This window comes from Pholcus phalangioides, unplaced genomic scaffold (genome assembly GCF_987345545.1).
Source record: "Pholcus phalangioides strain wild (caught in Gottingen) unplaced genomic scaffold, Ppha-v1.0 ptg000020l_1, whole genome shotgun sequence".
In the NCBI taxonomy this organism is placed as follows: domain Eukaryota; kingdom Metazoa; phylum Arthropoda; class Arachnida; order Araneae; family Pholcidae; genus Pholcus; species Pholcus phalangioides.
In genome coordinates this window covers 4,561,073-4,577,480 of record NW_028301613.1, presented here as the reverse complement: position 1 = coordinate 4,577,480, position 16,408 = coordinate 4,561,073, and the positions used below count along the sequence as shown (strand labels likewise).

The 16,408-nt window shown below is 38.4% G+C and overlaps 1 long non-coding RNA gene across 1 annotated transcript in view; it reads left to right on the top strand.

Annotated features, from left to right (window-relative positions):
- The first annotated feature begins 1,538 nt into the window (after nucleotides 1-1,538).
- The window catches only part of LOC149070796 (uncharacterized), a 30,121-nt gene continuing 15,251 nt past the window's right edge, over nucleotides 1,539-16,408 (top strand). The window contains exons 1-2 of the long non-coding RNA XR_016195000.1: nucleotides 1,539-1,815; nucleotides 15,090-15,210. This is a non-coding gene — a long non-coding RNA (uncharacterized LOC149070796). The remainder of the gene's footprint in view (nucleotides 1,816-15,089; nucleotides 15,211-16,408) is intronic.

Genomic DNA, 16,408 nt, shown 5'->3' with positions numbered 1-16,408 from the left:
CATATTCATGCAGTCGCTCACTTGGTCACGCGCTCGGTTAATCATATGGCCTCCCACTTGGTCACTTATATCGACAATCACTCGGTCTCTCATTTGGTCACTTATATCGACAATCACTCGGTCTCTCATTTGATCACTTATACGGTCAATCACTTAAGCATTCATAGTCATTTCCTTGGTCATTTATATGGTGACTCTTTCTTACAGTCAATTACACATTCACAAATAGTCACTCACTTAGTAATTTATAGGTCACTCACTCACTCATACCGTCAATTTCACACTCACGTGATTTATGTGGCTCTAGCACATTTTCAGATCACCCAAGTAGGCTCGTGGCACATCCACAGATCCCTTGAGCGGTCCGTGTGGTACATTTAGAAATCCCTTAAATGACACGGTGTACAGTTTTAGAGCACTTTAGCGGACCGCAGTGCAGTTCTACATCGCTCAAGTTACCCGCAGCATGTTTGAGGATCATTTGAGAGACGCGCGGCACAGTTCCAGAGCACTTAAGCGACCCGCGACACATTTCTAGAGCACTTGATGGACCATGGAACATTTAGAGACGATCAAAGTGGCTGTTTAGAGAACTTGTCAAAAGGGGGGGGGGGGGTATTAGTTCTGGTGCCCACAAACTAGGAAAAGTTTTTTTCCCCCGTTTTTTGATATTCCTAGTAAAGATGCCATCAAGAATATTTGATATTTTTATAAAGGGTGGTTGATGGACGTGAGTATCATTCAAACCCCCTCCCATCGATGCTGGCGTAATACTTGAATGCAGGGTCGTCTTAAGAGCATCATGGGCCCTCGGGCCGAGTGATATTTCTGAGACCCTACCAGGCAAATTCTTGAAAATTTCAACCAAATCTCATTTTTGTGGGGTCCTTTTTCTCTTGGGGCCCCTGGACCGTGCCTGGGTAGGCCTCAAGACGGCACTGCTTGAATGACCCTCATGCATGAATGTAGGCTATACATATTTTCCTCCCCTCCTAATACTGTAAATATGGGACAAACTGCGGGGCCCGATGCGACCGCACCTGTCGCCACATCCCTAAGAGTGGCTCTGGGTCACTGAATATATAAGGTCAGGGCGAAAAGGGCCACGATATTGTTAAGACTCCCCGGGTCCGGTAAAGGCTACCCCAATATAAATTCAGGATGTTTCTTTCATTAATTTGCTAAAATTAAAAAAAAATTCTTAATTGATTTTAATGTTTCTCATGAAAAGCTTCTATATTACGCTGAGTCTTTCCTCCCCCCCTGGTATAAACAAATTTTTTTTCAAAATTCTCCGAACCCAAGCAAAGACAATCCACCAATCATAGTGCTTGAAATTTTCCGGTCAAAGAAAGAGCAGACGACTTTTTGCTCCCTCTTCTATTGTCTCTCGCAGCAGTATAAACAAATTAGTAAGAGCTCCCGGATGTGAAAGATGACCAATGAGAAGGCTTGAAGTTTCCCGCCGAATGCGAGAGCAGACGACAAAGCGTATCAATACGCTTTTTTATACGCTTTGGCAGACGATCGAGAGCAACTACTGCGCAGTCGAATTTTAACATCGTCGGTGGCGCGCGTTGCTGCGTCCCGCTTGTCGTTTTTCGAACATAAATCTATTCAGAGCAGGGCCGTCTTTAGAGCAATATCATGGGCCCCCGGGCCAAATGATTTTTCTGAGGCCCTACCAGGGAAATTTTCAAAAATCTCAACCAGATCCCATTTTTGTGAGGCCCCCGGGCCGTGCCTTAAGACTGCACTGATTCAGAGGAAAAATAGATTTTATAAATCGGACTTTTTCTTGTTCTTCAATTTCCGGTGAGTTTATTTACAGTTTATTTCTAAATTCACTTATTTTGTAAATCGGTGAAATTTATTGAAAACTGAATATGCGAAGTCACATTTACCAGACCCGGGGCTCAGTGCGAGAATAAAACGAACTGGGCGTCTTTGACATTTTTGTGGGGCCCCTCTTCTCTTGAGAGGCCCCCGGGCCGAGTTGTTATTCTGAGGCTCTATCTGGTAAATTTTAGAAAATTTAAACCAGTTCTCATTTTTGTGGGGCCCCTCTTCTCTTGAGAGGGCCCCCGGGCCGAGTTGTTATTCTGAGGCTCTATCTGGTAAATTTTAGAAAATTTAAACCAGTTCTCATTTTTGTGGGGCCCCTCTTCTCTTGAGAGGGCCCCCGGGCCTAGTTGTTATTCTGAGGCTCTATCTGGTAAATTTTAGAAAATTTAAACCAGTTCTCATTTTTGTGGGGCCTCTCTTCTCTTGAGAGAGGCCCCCGGGCTGGGGGCGGATGTAATAAAAGAAATGCAGTACCCCACCCAGGTCACCCCGGTTTTACGGTTAAATAATAATTTTCCCCAGTGTATAATAAAAGTATGCGTTTCAAATCCCTGATTAACTCTCGCCCCTCTTTTGCGGACGAACTTTTTTTTGTCCCGCTGGTGTTCGCAAAAGAGGTTTTACTGTAATTCCAAAATTAATGAAAAAACTTATTTCGGAATTTGAAGATTCTGAATTACTGAGTAGAATAATTGGAAGAAATAATTTCAGAATTATTGAATGACATAATTCAGAATTAATGAAATAAATAAATTTAGAATAATTTGTGAAAGCTTTCGGGCATCCCTAATTGATTCTGGGTTTTTTGGTCCCTCCAACCCACAACTGGAAAGAAAATTAATTTAATCGCCAATGGGGCAAACATCAATTTTAATGTGACCTCTATTTTGAGTTGCAAAAAGTGTTAATATGGTGGTTACATGTTTTGTTCCACTTTCTGGCCCTTAAAAGCGTGGGACTAGGTGCAACCGTACCTATCGCCCACCCATGGGCAGAGGTACGAGGGGGGGCAATGCCCTCCAGCATCAAAGGTGAAGTCGACTGATCTAATGCATATGTGTATAAATGAATTGACATCATCGTGCCCCCCCCCCCCGGACTTTCAAGTCTATCTCCGCTTATGTATGCATTGTAAAATTGGAGAAAGTATTTAGTTGATGGATGCAACTGTTTTGCTCAGGATATTCCTTATAGAATAATAATAATAGTGTAATAACATTGATTTAAGTTGGTTATGAAATTTCCTTCAATAAATAATCAATTTGCATTAGTTCAGGAATGCCGCCTGACAGTCGAGTGGTTAAGGAACTAGCTTCTCACTGTGCAGGTCTGGGTTCGAATCCCGGTTCGGGCATGGATGTCTACTAACCTAACACTAACAAATTCCCTGAACGATCGGGCTGATCCCTTGGGAATACGTGAAGATCACGTTGTTATTATTATTATTAAAAGTGATTTCTCTCATTAAATATCCATTTTCTTCATTGAATATGAATTCTCATAAGTTGGAAATGATTTCTTTCATTAAATATTATTACACATTCCCGCATGTACCGATTCGTTGGGGAGTTCCGCGGGGGGGAGGGGGTGCATTTGTGGTATAGCAGTAGTAGGCAGGGCCTAAAAAAAATTACTCGGGGATCCATGATGTTCTTAAGTCAGCCACCTCGTTGGGCAATTTGCCTGTTGTGGCGTTGTATTTGTATAATTCTGGAATCATTGTTTTCATTAAATGGTGAATTTTCATCAATTCTGATATCATTTCTTCCATTCAATTTGCTTTAATTTTGAAGTTTCGTTTACTAAGAATTTGCATTATTCATTTCTCTTATTAAATGCCAATTTTTAATAATTCTGAAATTATTTTAATGAAATGTTGAATCTTTCATTAAATATCAAAATTTCCGTTAATTAAATTGTGTTTAGCATCTCAACTGTTTTGAGAGGGCGACCTCAAGGTATCAATTATCCATTTCTATATTTGTTTACATATAGCGAATAGGTAAGTTGAAATGAACGAAATATATTTTTACATTTCATTTCATTCTTTTGATGTCTGATTTTTTTCGAGAATCTTTATTAATATTGATGCTTCATTTAGTTTTCAATATACAAACTACACCAACATAGTAAAATGCCTATTGAATTGTTCCGTGACCGTGTGAGCGATAGTATGAATGACCATATGTGTGAACAGTTGATAGATGGTACGAATGACTGTGTAAGTGACCGTATGAGTGATCAAGTGAGTTGAACATACATACTTCTTGACGTTTCACTTGCTCTGACAGCACAAGCAATGGTATGAAAGACCGTATAGTGAACATATGAATGATTGTATGAGCGACCACATGAATGACAAGTTATTTTATATCGGTAGAAATTTACCGATTGACATTTCACCTTCCCTGAACGTATGTGCATGTAGAAATGATTGCAGGAATAACGAGGTAAGTGACAAAGTAAGCGATCGTATAAATCATCAAGTGAATGACCAAGTAAGCGACTACGTGAGTTGGACCAGATATCTCATTTCAGACCTGACATTTTGCCCCTTGTGTAAATGTTAGGTGGCAGAAATTTGCACTAAGCATAATATAATAACTATCGCTGTCACAAACGCATTGGTGTACGTATTAAGCGTGATGGAGGGGTATAGTTTGGTGGATTTGTTATGGTGTTCTCCCCAAAAGATATATTTTACCATAACAATTTTATTTATGAACTATGATCATTTTTCCCCTTATATGAATATCTTTCAACACTTAGGCCAGTGATTCGAATAGGGCATACAGAGCGTGGTTACCTTGACCACAAAATAACCCTTATCAACGGGGAGTGCTAGTGTTCCATCTTAATTAACATTTACCACATGAAAACAAGTAAAAAAAAACCAAATCACTACAAGTCACACATACACATTCATAATAGTTAAGATAATTAAATTTTAATTACTTTTCTTCCTCAATGAGATATTTTAACAATACAGCAGCATCATTTAAAATACTTCAAAACTGACATTGAGCAAATTCAAAAGTCTCTTATAGCAGAAAATAAATGCTTTTCCAACATCAACATTTAACAAACCTTTACTTTAAACAGCGAAACAAACATATTAAAATAAACACAAATGGGTGCATTGCCATAGCGATCATTAGCATTAAGACACATTAAAGAAATTTCTACTTGACTGAATAATTCAACGGGGGGGAGTTTGATCTAACCTCAATGAAATTATATTAACAAAAACTTACAAATTTTCGGATCACCGCCATGAACTCATAAGAAATGGTGAATGAGAGAGAGAACAAAGAGGAAATACCTCACATACTCACAAATTCCGAGTGACTCGACGTTCTGCCACCCAGGGGTCAGTGTTCCTGCCACAGTTCTTGGATCTCGAATCAAGTTCTAGAGACATCGGGAAACAGGCGGTCTATCCAAGACAGGACAAAACTCTCCGGATCCTTCTCCGTCTCTGCTCTGCTCTGGACATGGTGACAGGCTTCAGGATTTGCCTCGGCAACAAAATGAAGAAACTACTGCGGTAGCGAAAGCAACATCTCGCGAGAACGATTTCACATTACTAACATCAAATTTACCGCGTTTTTCTCGACGAGAGAAAACACGGAAGACTGCACCAAGACTGACCAACGACTAACCAAAACTGACTAAAGAATGACCAACCCACCGACGTTTCGAGGGTATAAGTAAAATGAAAAGTGGGCGTGGCTTCGAAAATGCGCACACTTTGATTCGTGGCGTAAATTTTTATGACATCAATTTTGACCAATTAAGGTGAAAGGGCAAGTCTAAAATCCGGACAAAATAACGCCCTGAACGAAACTTTCTTCCTACGGGGAGTCTCTTCTGATCCCAAGGACAATGCACTAAATGTTATACAAAAAGGAAAACGCCTAATTATACACACACATCATTAAAAAAATACAAATTAAATTTGACCATTATACGGGAAATTAATTCCGCGTTCCAATGATAGGTCACATGACATACTTCGACGCATAATTAATGATACAGAAAGAATTTCGTCATATGACAGAGAAAATTAAAAAAATTAATTAACACATGATTTTAAATTCAAGATGACACATAGAATACACTTTCTTGAAATATCTAAATATTTTCCAATCAGAATTATTATTCAAATTCAACGTTAACAAATATCAACGGCACGTGTGTAAGTTTCCATTTCAAAAAAAAGAAATTATTAATGAATTACTTAATTAATGATTCCACAAAATAGATCAGCATGTATGTCTCATCCTCTAGAAAATTTCTGATGACGTTGCAAAAAGTTTCAAACACGAAAAGCGGTAATTTTGTGTGTTTCCCTCTGCAAAAATAAACAAACAAACAGAAAAAAAAAAATATTCTCTCCGCGTCACCTTCGAGATCGGAAACGAAAGTTCGAAAAATGGCCATCTCCTGCATTAGTATCCTGGAACAAATTTAAATTTTTACACTCTTAATTTTTCCAACGAAGATGCCTCAAAATCGGTTGACTGTTGACACCAAGGAGCAAAAATAATTCCAGGGGATTAATTTAGAATAATCGGTCAAGATATCAGGATCGTGTGGAAAATCAAAAATTTCGAAAACACATACCGTGTGTACAAAAAATAGGTGTGTAACCTACTCGTTTTCCCAACTGACAACAAACTAATTTTCTTACAACACAAAACACATAATTATGACACAAAAACATGACACATAAATATGATATGAATAACTCTCGATTTCAAAAAACACTATGTCATATGTCAAAAGAGGGGGGAAAAGTGTGCCATGACTTTTCCACCTTGACATATTACCGACGGATCTGGAAAAAAAATTTTCACACAGGGAAAATTTTTGAAGACGGAACATCCACAAAGAAAAAGGCAGGGTAGAGAACTGAGGATATGTCACTGTTTATGCCAAAAAGAAAATGAATGAAAGAGTGACTGAGTGAGTTGTTTGGCAATACCAAGTGTGGTTTTAGTAGAAAAGAACAAGTGCAAACGCTATACCATTCCATAACTAAATTCTGAGACGAGGAAAAAGAATATTGTCCACGCAGACGAATAAAATCAAAGTGTGTCACCTGAGCAAGTCCATCAAAGTACCTCATGTTGATTCTCCTTCACAAAAAATTGTAAAAATACTACTTCCAATTCACCGATGTCTTCCTGGCTAGGACTCTGCACACGAACTATGAAAACGTAGAAGAAATGAACGTACACATACTTCAATCATCAATATGCAACAGTGATCTGGTGTTTCACAGATACGACAAATAAGATCTGGTGTTTCACAGATACCACAAATAAGATCTGGTGTTTCACAGATACCACAAATAAGATCTGGTGTTTCACAGATACCACAAATAAGATCTGATGTTTCACAGATACAACAAATAAACAAATTTCAAATCTACAAACCGACTTCTTCCGAGATTCTTCTGATTGTCGACAAACATCTACATCATTACATCCATGGTTAACACTGATTTGCTATCAGAATTTTTTTCTTTGCTTTTGGTTTCCTCCCTTTTTTTTTCTGGAATACTCAAGTAACAACACATGATTAGTATTCAAAAGGTGACATTTTTCTGCACATATGGACATTTGTTATGCATAAGAAAATATATATTCTTTAAAACATGTTACATAAATGAAAAATACATCCAAGCATGTGAGATTTCCCGTCTCTCTCTCATTCTGGCGGTCTGGTAAAGGTAAACCATGCAACTTGTTACAGAGACATATGAAATAGTGAATGAAAAAAAAAAAAATAATTTAATGTGGTCTCGAGAGGGGGGTGCTGTGACGTGGCAAAGATGTAGAAATCGATTATGGATTGAAAACCAGGATTTCGATGAGTTGCAATAGCCCGACCTCTGGCTCCCAATCCTCGCTCCACAGTCAAAGACCCTACCTTCAACTGTAGAACTCAGCGGATTAATGCCGGACAAAAACGAACAAGCCGAATTTGCCCAAACAAACTGGCCCGAACCGGATCGCCAGGGGTTTACCTCGGGTGGTTTCCGGTAATCACAACTCTAGGGTCTAAAGAAACTTGCGAAGTTAAAAGTGAGAAAACAGGGTATAAGGGATTCCTGTTCACCATGGTCACAACACCAGCCTATGTCATAAGACAAATCTTTCAAAAAAAAAAAATTGCGACAAACATTTTCATGACATATATACTGAATACTTGAGACATGTATCTTACAATATTTCTTTGTCTAGAGACACCAATTCTCATGATCTACACATGTTCAATGAACGTCTGATTTTTCCGAAAGTTTGCACTGGAGAGTGAGAAATTTGGGCTAGTTTGACAAATCCTTTCTCTTTTTGTGTATCCCTATGTAGGATTCGAAATTTGCACAGACTGTGTGTGTGTGGTTACAGTCTAATTTTTGAAAGAAAAAAAAATATTTGGCAGCTCAATCACTTTTCCCAAAGAAGACACAGCAGTTACATATCATCAATGTATGAAAGAAAAGAAAACTTGAATATGTACGTTCACATATTTATCCTGAGCACATTCACAATTAGTTTTGATTATAAACACAGAAAACAAAAAAAATAATGAGTAATTCTTACATCACACATTTTATAGCATGAATGTGAACAGTTCTACAAAACACCAAACCTTTTATATGTCAAATAATTATTACAGAATATACTTTTAGAAACAACAAGTACTCAAAGAAAATTATAACATTAAAACAAATATATATACATATACAGCTGAAATATAATAATGTAACTAGTCCCGAAACCTTGCAGGTCGAACAATACTGGGACGAAGGTTATGAAATTGGTTATGTCTTCGAACAATAGGTACATTACGTCTGGAAACACCAGGCACATTAAATGACTTGAACAAAGGAATGTCACTAAATGACAACAAAGAAGGAGTATTACTCATGTACTGTGTCTCTTCGTTCGACTCTGGGTTTTGTGAATTACTGGACTGATTTTCATCTACGTTAGAGTCCAAAGAAAGAGGTGGAGATTTTGTATGTGGTCTTGACAATCTGTCCACATGGACAACCTGGGTATCCTGCTCATTATTGACTTTCTGGATACGAAAACTCACTGGTGACAGCTTATCTACTACTTTGTACGGTCCTGTGTTTTTCTTGAAAAATTTCTTCGAAAGGTGAGGTGGCACTTTAGGAGTGAAAAGGTATACGTGGTCTCCAACCTGTATGTTTTTGTCAACTGCTTTCACTGAACGATTCGACTCCTGGATTTCTGCTGCAACACGAAGATTCTTTTTAACCACTTCAAAGGATTTTGAAAAACTTGATACATGAAATACTTGGACAAGTGGACGTTTTCTGTCAACTACCAAAAGATTAGACGACACACGAGGTTTGACAACAATGGGAATGAATATCTCTGAGTGTGGAGGAATTTTGACTTGTTTGGTTGACCTACCATATGCTATTCTGTGTGTAGTTGACCATTCTTGTTTAGAGTCTGGGAATGTCAGTAACATACCATTTGAAGAAAACGTGAAGTGAGCCTTGTGCTTAGTCAAGAAGTCAACTCCTAAGAGAGCTTCATACAACTGTGACGAACTAGCAGGAATAACAAAAAATGTCTGCTCTACTGTTTTGTCCAAAATTTGGAAAGAAAGAGTGATAGTGTCTTGAATTTTAAGTGTCTCTCCGGATACACCTTTAATTACAACAGGCGTTATATGTGTGTACTTATGAGTCAATTGATTGTTTCGACACCAAACATGAGAAATCAGAGTGAGCGAAGCACCTGAATCAACGAGACATGGGAGTTTACGACCATCCACTGTGACATCAACAACTGGTAGTGATTTGTCCGACTCAGAACAGTCTACAGTCTCTTCATTTGTCTGCACATTGTCTTGAAAAGTGACCCTTCTTGGAGAAGAGGAGCGTGCATTGTTCTCATTTGTGGTTTTTGGTGATGTAGGCCTAGTTTCATGTTGTTGTAACTGTGTATTCTCATTATGTGTGAAGTGTGAGCTTCTGACAGGACGATTCTGGTTAGGACGTGAAAACTGTGGACGATGAAATGACTGGTTACGAGAAGAGTGTCCACGTGAGTAAGTGTTAGACTGACGAGAGGACTGGTCTCTCAACCTTTTGCGGCATTCTCTAACAACATGGCCACGATATCCACAATAAAAGCATGTAACTGGATGCTTACGAGTGTCACTGTAGGGTACATTATGTGACTGGAAGTTTTGTGGTTGAGCACTTTGAGTAGACGAATGAAAATTTGGTGAACGTGAACGAGTAGTTGGTGCACTAGCCTGAGTTAAAAGTGACAATTCTTTCAATGACTTTTCAAGTGACTGTACCTTATCCATAAGTGACAATAGCATGTCTGAATCAACACTGTGCGACACTGAGGGAGTCACGTGCGACTGCACCTGTGGAAGAGATGGTTGAGGTGTGGTTTGTGAAGCTACGGCAGCCCAAGCTGTGAGATCTGTCATGTTAGTCACAGACTCAATTCGGTGAGCGATCTGCACTGCAGCTTGAAATGTGGTGGGACCTTGTGTCGCCATCAACTGTCTAAGTGTGGGTTTGACACCATGAGTGAATCTAGAAAGGAGGAGTGAATTCCTCAAGGTCGTGACAGATTCATCCTCACCTTCAGTGACTGGCACTGCTTTACGAGAAAGAGCTTCCAATCTGTCTGCAAAGTCTTTCACTTTTTCATCATCCTGTTGGACTGAACTGGTGAGCTGTGCTAATGTGTGTTCAGGAGTGACATGAGCATCAAAACGCTCAATTAAGTACTCTCTCAATTGATCATAGGTAAGCTGAGATACTCTGTACTCATTTTCTCGCAAGTGTGAGGCCACCTTGCCTGCACACTTCTGCAGTACAAGTTGTTTTTTCTGTGGGGCATTCCAACCTGCCAATGCAGCAGCATTGTCAATGCAACGAAACAGTTCACGAGCTGAGGGTTCAGCTGTGCCAGAGAATATGGGCAAATTATTATAAGCACCCATGAGAATAGGCCACAGAGCTTGTGTATCTTGTGCTTGTGCCATGGTCAATGTATGTGTGTCACTCAAAACAAATCAATGAGATGTAGAAGAGAGAGGAAAAAAAAAAGTGAAAGAGGTCACCCCTAAATGATTCGATCAACAATACCTTGTATCATGTATTTCAACGGTTACAACAAAATGACAAATGCTCCAACTCAAAAAAATATATGTACACATATATATTACATACTCTCAAATGAACTTTTTTTTTTTCTGTGTGACTTGCTTGACACATTGACAAACTTGATGTATTTCAACAAACAAACAAAAGAGAAACCTTGTTAGCTTACAGTGTGTTGCACTGAGCACTCCAATTCGAGTGGGAACGGCACCAATCTGTTATGGTGTTCTCCCCAAAAGATATATTTTACCATAACAATTTTATTTATGAACTATGATCATTTTTCCCCTTATATGAATATCTTTCAACACTTAGGCCAGTGATTCGAATAGGGCATACAGAGCGTGGTTACCTTGACCACAAAATAACCCTTATCAACGGGGAGTGCTAGTGTTCCATCTTAATTAACATTTACCACATGAAAACAAGTAAAAAAAAACCAAATCACTACAAGTCACACATACACATTCATAATAGTTAAGATAATTAAATTTTAATTACTTTTCTTCCTCAATGAGATATTTTAACAATACAGCAGCATCATTTAAAATACTTCAAAACTGACATTGAGCAAATTCAAAAGTCTCTTATAGCAGAAAATAAATGCTTTTCCAACATCAACATTTAACAAACCTTTACTTTAAACAGCGAAACAAACATATTAAAATAAACACAAATGGGTGCATTGCCATAGCGATCATTAGCATTAAGACACATTAAAGAAATTTCTACTTGACTGAATAATTCAACGGGGGGGAGTTTGATCTAACCTCAATGAAATTATATTAACAAAAACTTACAAATTTTCGGATCACCGCCATGAACTCATAAGAAATGGTGAATGAGAGAGAGAACAAAGAGGAAATACCTCACATACTCACAAATTCCGAGTGACTCGACGTTCTGCCACCCAGGGGTCAGTGTTCCTGCCACAGTTCTTGGATCTCGAATCAAGTTCTAGAGACATCGGGAAACAGGCGGTCTATCCAAGACAGGACAAAACTCTCCGGATCCTTCTCCGTCTCTGCTCTGCTCTGGACATGGTGACAGGCTTCAGGATTTGCCTCGGCAACAAAATGAAGAAACTACTGCGGTAGCGAAAGCAACATCTCGCGAGAACGATTTCACATTACTAACATCAAATTTACCGCGTTTTTCTCGACGAGAGAAAACACGGAAGACTGCACCAAGACTGACCAACGACTAACCAAAACTGACTAAAGAATGACCAACCCACCGACGTTTCGAGGGTATAAGTAAAATGAAAAGTGGGCGTGGCTTCGAAAATGCGCACACTTTGATTCGTGGCGTAAATTTTTATGACATCAATTTTGACCAATTAAGGTGAAAGGGCAAGTCTAAAATCCGGACAAAATAACGCCCTGAACGAAACTTTCTTCCTACGGGGAGTCTCTTCTGATCCCAAGGACAATGCACTAAATGTTATACAAAAAGGAAAACGCCTAATTATACACACACATCATTAAAAAAATACAAATTAAATTTGACCATTATACGGGAAATTAATTCCGCGTTCCAATGATAGGTCACATGACATACTTCGACGCATAATTAATGATACAGAAAGAATTTCGTCATATGACAGAGAAAATTAAAAAAATTAATTAACACATGATTTTAAATTCAAGATGACACATAGAATACACTTTCTTGAAATATCTAAATATTTTCCAATCAGAATTATTATTCAAATTCAACGTTAACAAATATCAACGGCACGTGTGTAAGTTTCCATTTCAAAAAAAAGAAATTATTAATGAATTACTTAATTAATGATTCCACAAAATAGATCAGCATGTATGTCTCATCCTCTAGAAAATTTCTGATGACGTTGCAAAAAGTTTCAAACACGAAAAGCGGTAATTTTGTGTGTTTCCCTCTGCAAAAATAAACAAACAAACAGAAAAAAAAAAATATTCTCTCCGCGTCACCTTCGAGATCGGAAACGAAAGTTCGAAAAATGGCCATCTCCTGCATTAGTATCCTGGAACAAATTTAAATTTTTACACTCTTAATTTTTCCAACGAAGATGCCTCAAAATCGGTTGACTGTTGACACCAAGGAGCAAAAATAATTCCAGGGGATTAATTTAGAATAATCGGTCAAGATATCAGGATCGTGTGGAAAATCAAAAATTTCGAAAACACATACCGTGTGTACAAAAAATAGGTGTGTAACCTACTCGTTTTCCCAACTGACAACAAACTAATTTTCTTACAACACAAAACACATAATTATGACACAAAAACATGACACATAAATATGATATGAATAACTCTCGATTTCAAAAAACACTATGTCATATGTCAAAAGAGGGGGGAAAAGTGTGCCATGACTTTTCCACCTTGACAGATTTTTGTTTTCCTTCAGGACTGTTATACCAGCTTATGTTAAAAATTTCACTGCAACGTAAATTTGGAAACAATTAATTTATGCTTCACAGCAAATCCTAAATTTTTAGAGCCCGTTAAAGTATTACATAACCACCCATAACAGGGTGTGGATGAAAGGGGAAAATCATCTTCACAGGCACTAACTTGGTCACTCATGTGATAACCAATGGTCACTTGGTTATTCTTACGGTCACTCATACAGTGAATCACTCGGTCACTGATACTGTCAATCTGTCGCTCACTTGGACACTCATATGGTCAAACACTCAATCACTTGCTTGGATACTCGTATCACTATTCACCTGGTCACTCATACAATCATTCATATGGTCAATCACTCACTTGGACACACATATGGTCACTCACTTGGACACACATATGGTCACTCACTTGGACACACATATGGTCACTCACTTGGACACACATATGGTCACTCACTTGGACACACATATGGTCACTCACTTGGACACACATATGGTCACTCACTTGGACACACATATGGTCACTCACTTGGACACACATATGGTCATTCGCTGATAGTCACTTCCACTCATAGATACTGTTGCTCATGTGGTCAGTCACTCTGTCACTCACTTAGTCATTTGTACGGTCACTAACTCACTCTTAAAGCCGATTTCACACTCATTTGATCACTTTCCCTCTTATATGGTCAGTCACGCATAAGTTCAGAGCAGGTGAAGTATCGGGTGCAAAATTTTCCGGGGGTGAAATGTGACTGGGACAAAAAGTCTGGTGAAAATTCTGGATCCCATAGTCCTTTTAGGATGGCTAACAATAATTGGCCTTTTGCTAATGTTTTTCTTACTTCAAATGCTTCGATGTGTTGAAAATGGGGAGGGGGGGGGAGGGAAACACATTGAATAATAAGTTATACATCATCTTAACGATATATATGATACCACCATGTATATAAGTTGGGAAGCTCCACGAGACCATTATTAATTTAAAGATTCACCCTTTGAGGGGCCCTGCAGCCACCGTAATCAAAGTGAAAGAAAAAAATGGTGGAACAGTATCAATACGCTCGGCACAAATTAAAAACACCCACAAGGCAAGCAAAATTGCTTATTACAGCCAAAAAATAGTCAGACATACGAAGTTGCCAATTACCACCAACAAATATTCAAAGGCTAGCAAAGTTGTCAATAGCAAGTGAAGGTGAACTTGCTTTTGACTATTTGTTTTTCCATCTATCTCTAAAATTTCTAAAAACTTTCTAATGGCAGGGAATGAAGGGCTCTTGTAAGTCGCAGTGGGCAAAATTGTGATTCGCCAAAAAAGATACATTTGATAGATATTTGAATTTATATGAATGGGTCATTCTCGCGACATTGGACAAAAAATTGAAAAAATTCTTAGGCACGTTTCTTTGCCTACTAATCAATGAAATATAGTCGGCAATGAAATTTGCTTAAAGATTCATGGTGAAGAAACTTAATTTAAATTCAACCATGTTTAGAGATTGGCAAATCGGTAGAGGCATTTTGCCTGTTTGCAGCATTTAACTTGACATTTATGCTTGAAAATTACAACCTGTTCCATTTTCTTTGGTAGCCAATTTCTAATGTACAAGTGCTGGTAGTCTGAATGATTTTTTGTCAATTGTATTCATTTTTTTTTCATTTGTGCAGAGTTGCCAACTGCTATGGATTGTCCAGTTTCTATGGATGGCCGCAATAAACTACGGAGCTATGAGACAGACTCTCAATACTACGGGAAAGGGTTTTAAAAAAACAGACTGGATTTCAAATGGTAAGTCTTTTTTACGTAGGCGTAATCTTCTTGAAAATGTTGGGGAGGCTCACAGATTCAATACAATGAGACCTCGTTTAAATGACACATGTTGTAAACAGGGTTTTATGAGCGTCATGATGCTCAAAACAGGTCAAAATATCTTTTTGAAAAATCAGTTGTTTGAATTTAAAATCTTAATTAATACTGGAGAAATTATTAAGATTGTCCACAAAATTGAATGATTTGAAATTATATTATAAATTACTCAAATTGTCAGAAATATATCATTTCTTAAGTCTTAAACACTCTTACATGATTTAACATGTTTGTTTCTTTTCATGCTAAAAATTCATTATAGAAGGACCCCGTGAAAAGTCTGGCTTGGGGCTCACTAAAGATCCCAGCTTAGGGGCACTGCTCCAGAACATGGAAGCATGGCCCTGGGCTGGGATCTTTTGCAGGTCCCCCCGACCAGACTTTCACGGGTCCCTTTATGATGAATTTATGTGAAATAGCAAAAAAATTGTGGAAATTGTCCTGGGCCCCAGGGCTGGAGCCTTGCCAGCCCACCCCTTGTATGGGGCCTGTTTAGTCCCCCCCCCCCCATAATCATGTCACTGATTGCCAGGGTCTAAGAGAGCACCTGCCAGCGGCTGAATTGGTTCCCTTATCTTTTTTTATTGTCTCACCAATCCCAATTTATTTTCTGGGCGATAGATTCGTCTTTGTGTTTTTGCATCAGAAATCTTTGTATCAATGAATATGGTTTTGTCAAATGTTGGATATCTTTTGGGGCTGTTATTATGTGCTTTCAGACTTTTCGTTTTGTATATTCTTTCTTCAGCAGATAAATCATGAAATATTTCGCACTAGTAAATTGGGAGACTCCTTTTGCCAAACATAAGCAGGTATACTTCCTATTTTAATGGGATGGGAAATCGGAGTTTGTATACTGGAGGGAGGAGAGTGGGAACAGGGCTCCTAGAGACTTTCTTTCAAACCAAGCACAACTCAGGTCTATCACCATTTATAGGCGATTTACTACCTAGTGAGTTGTGCCTGAGGTGTAACTGTGTGTGTACCTAACAGTCTGAGTGCATATGTAGTATTTGATTTTTCAGTGCTGCCATCTATATTTCAGATGGGAAGTGATTGATGTGTTATGATAGAATTACATTTGTGCTGTTTGTAGGTCTGCTGCACTGTGGCGAGACTT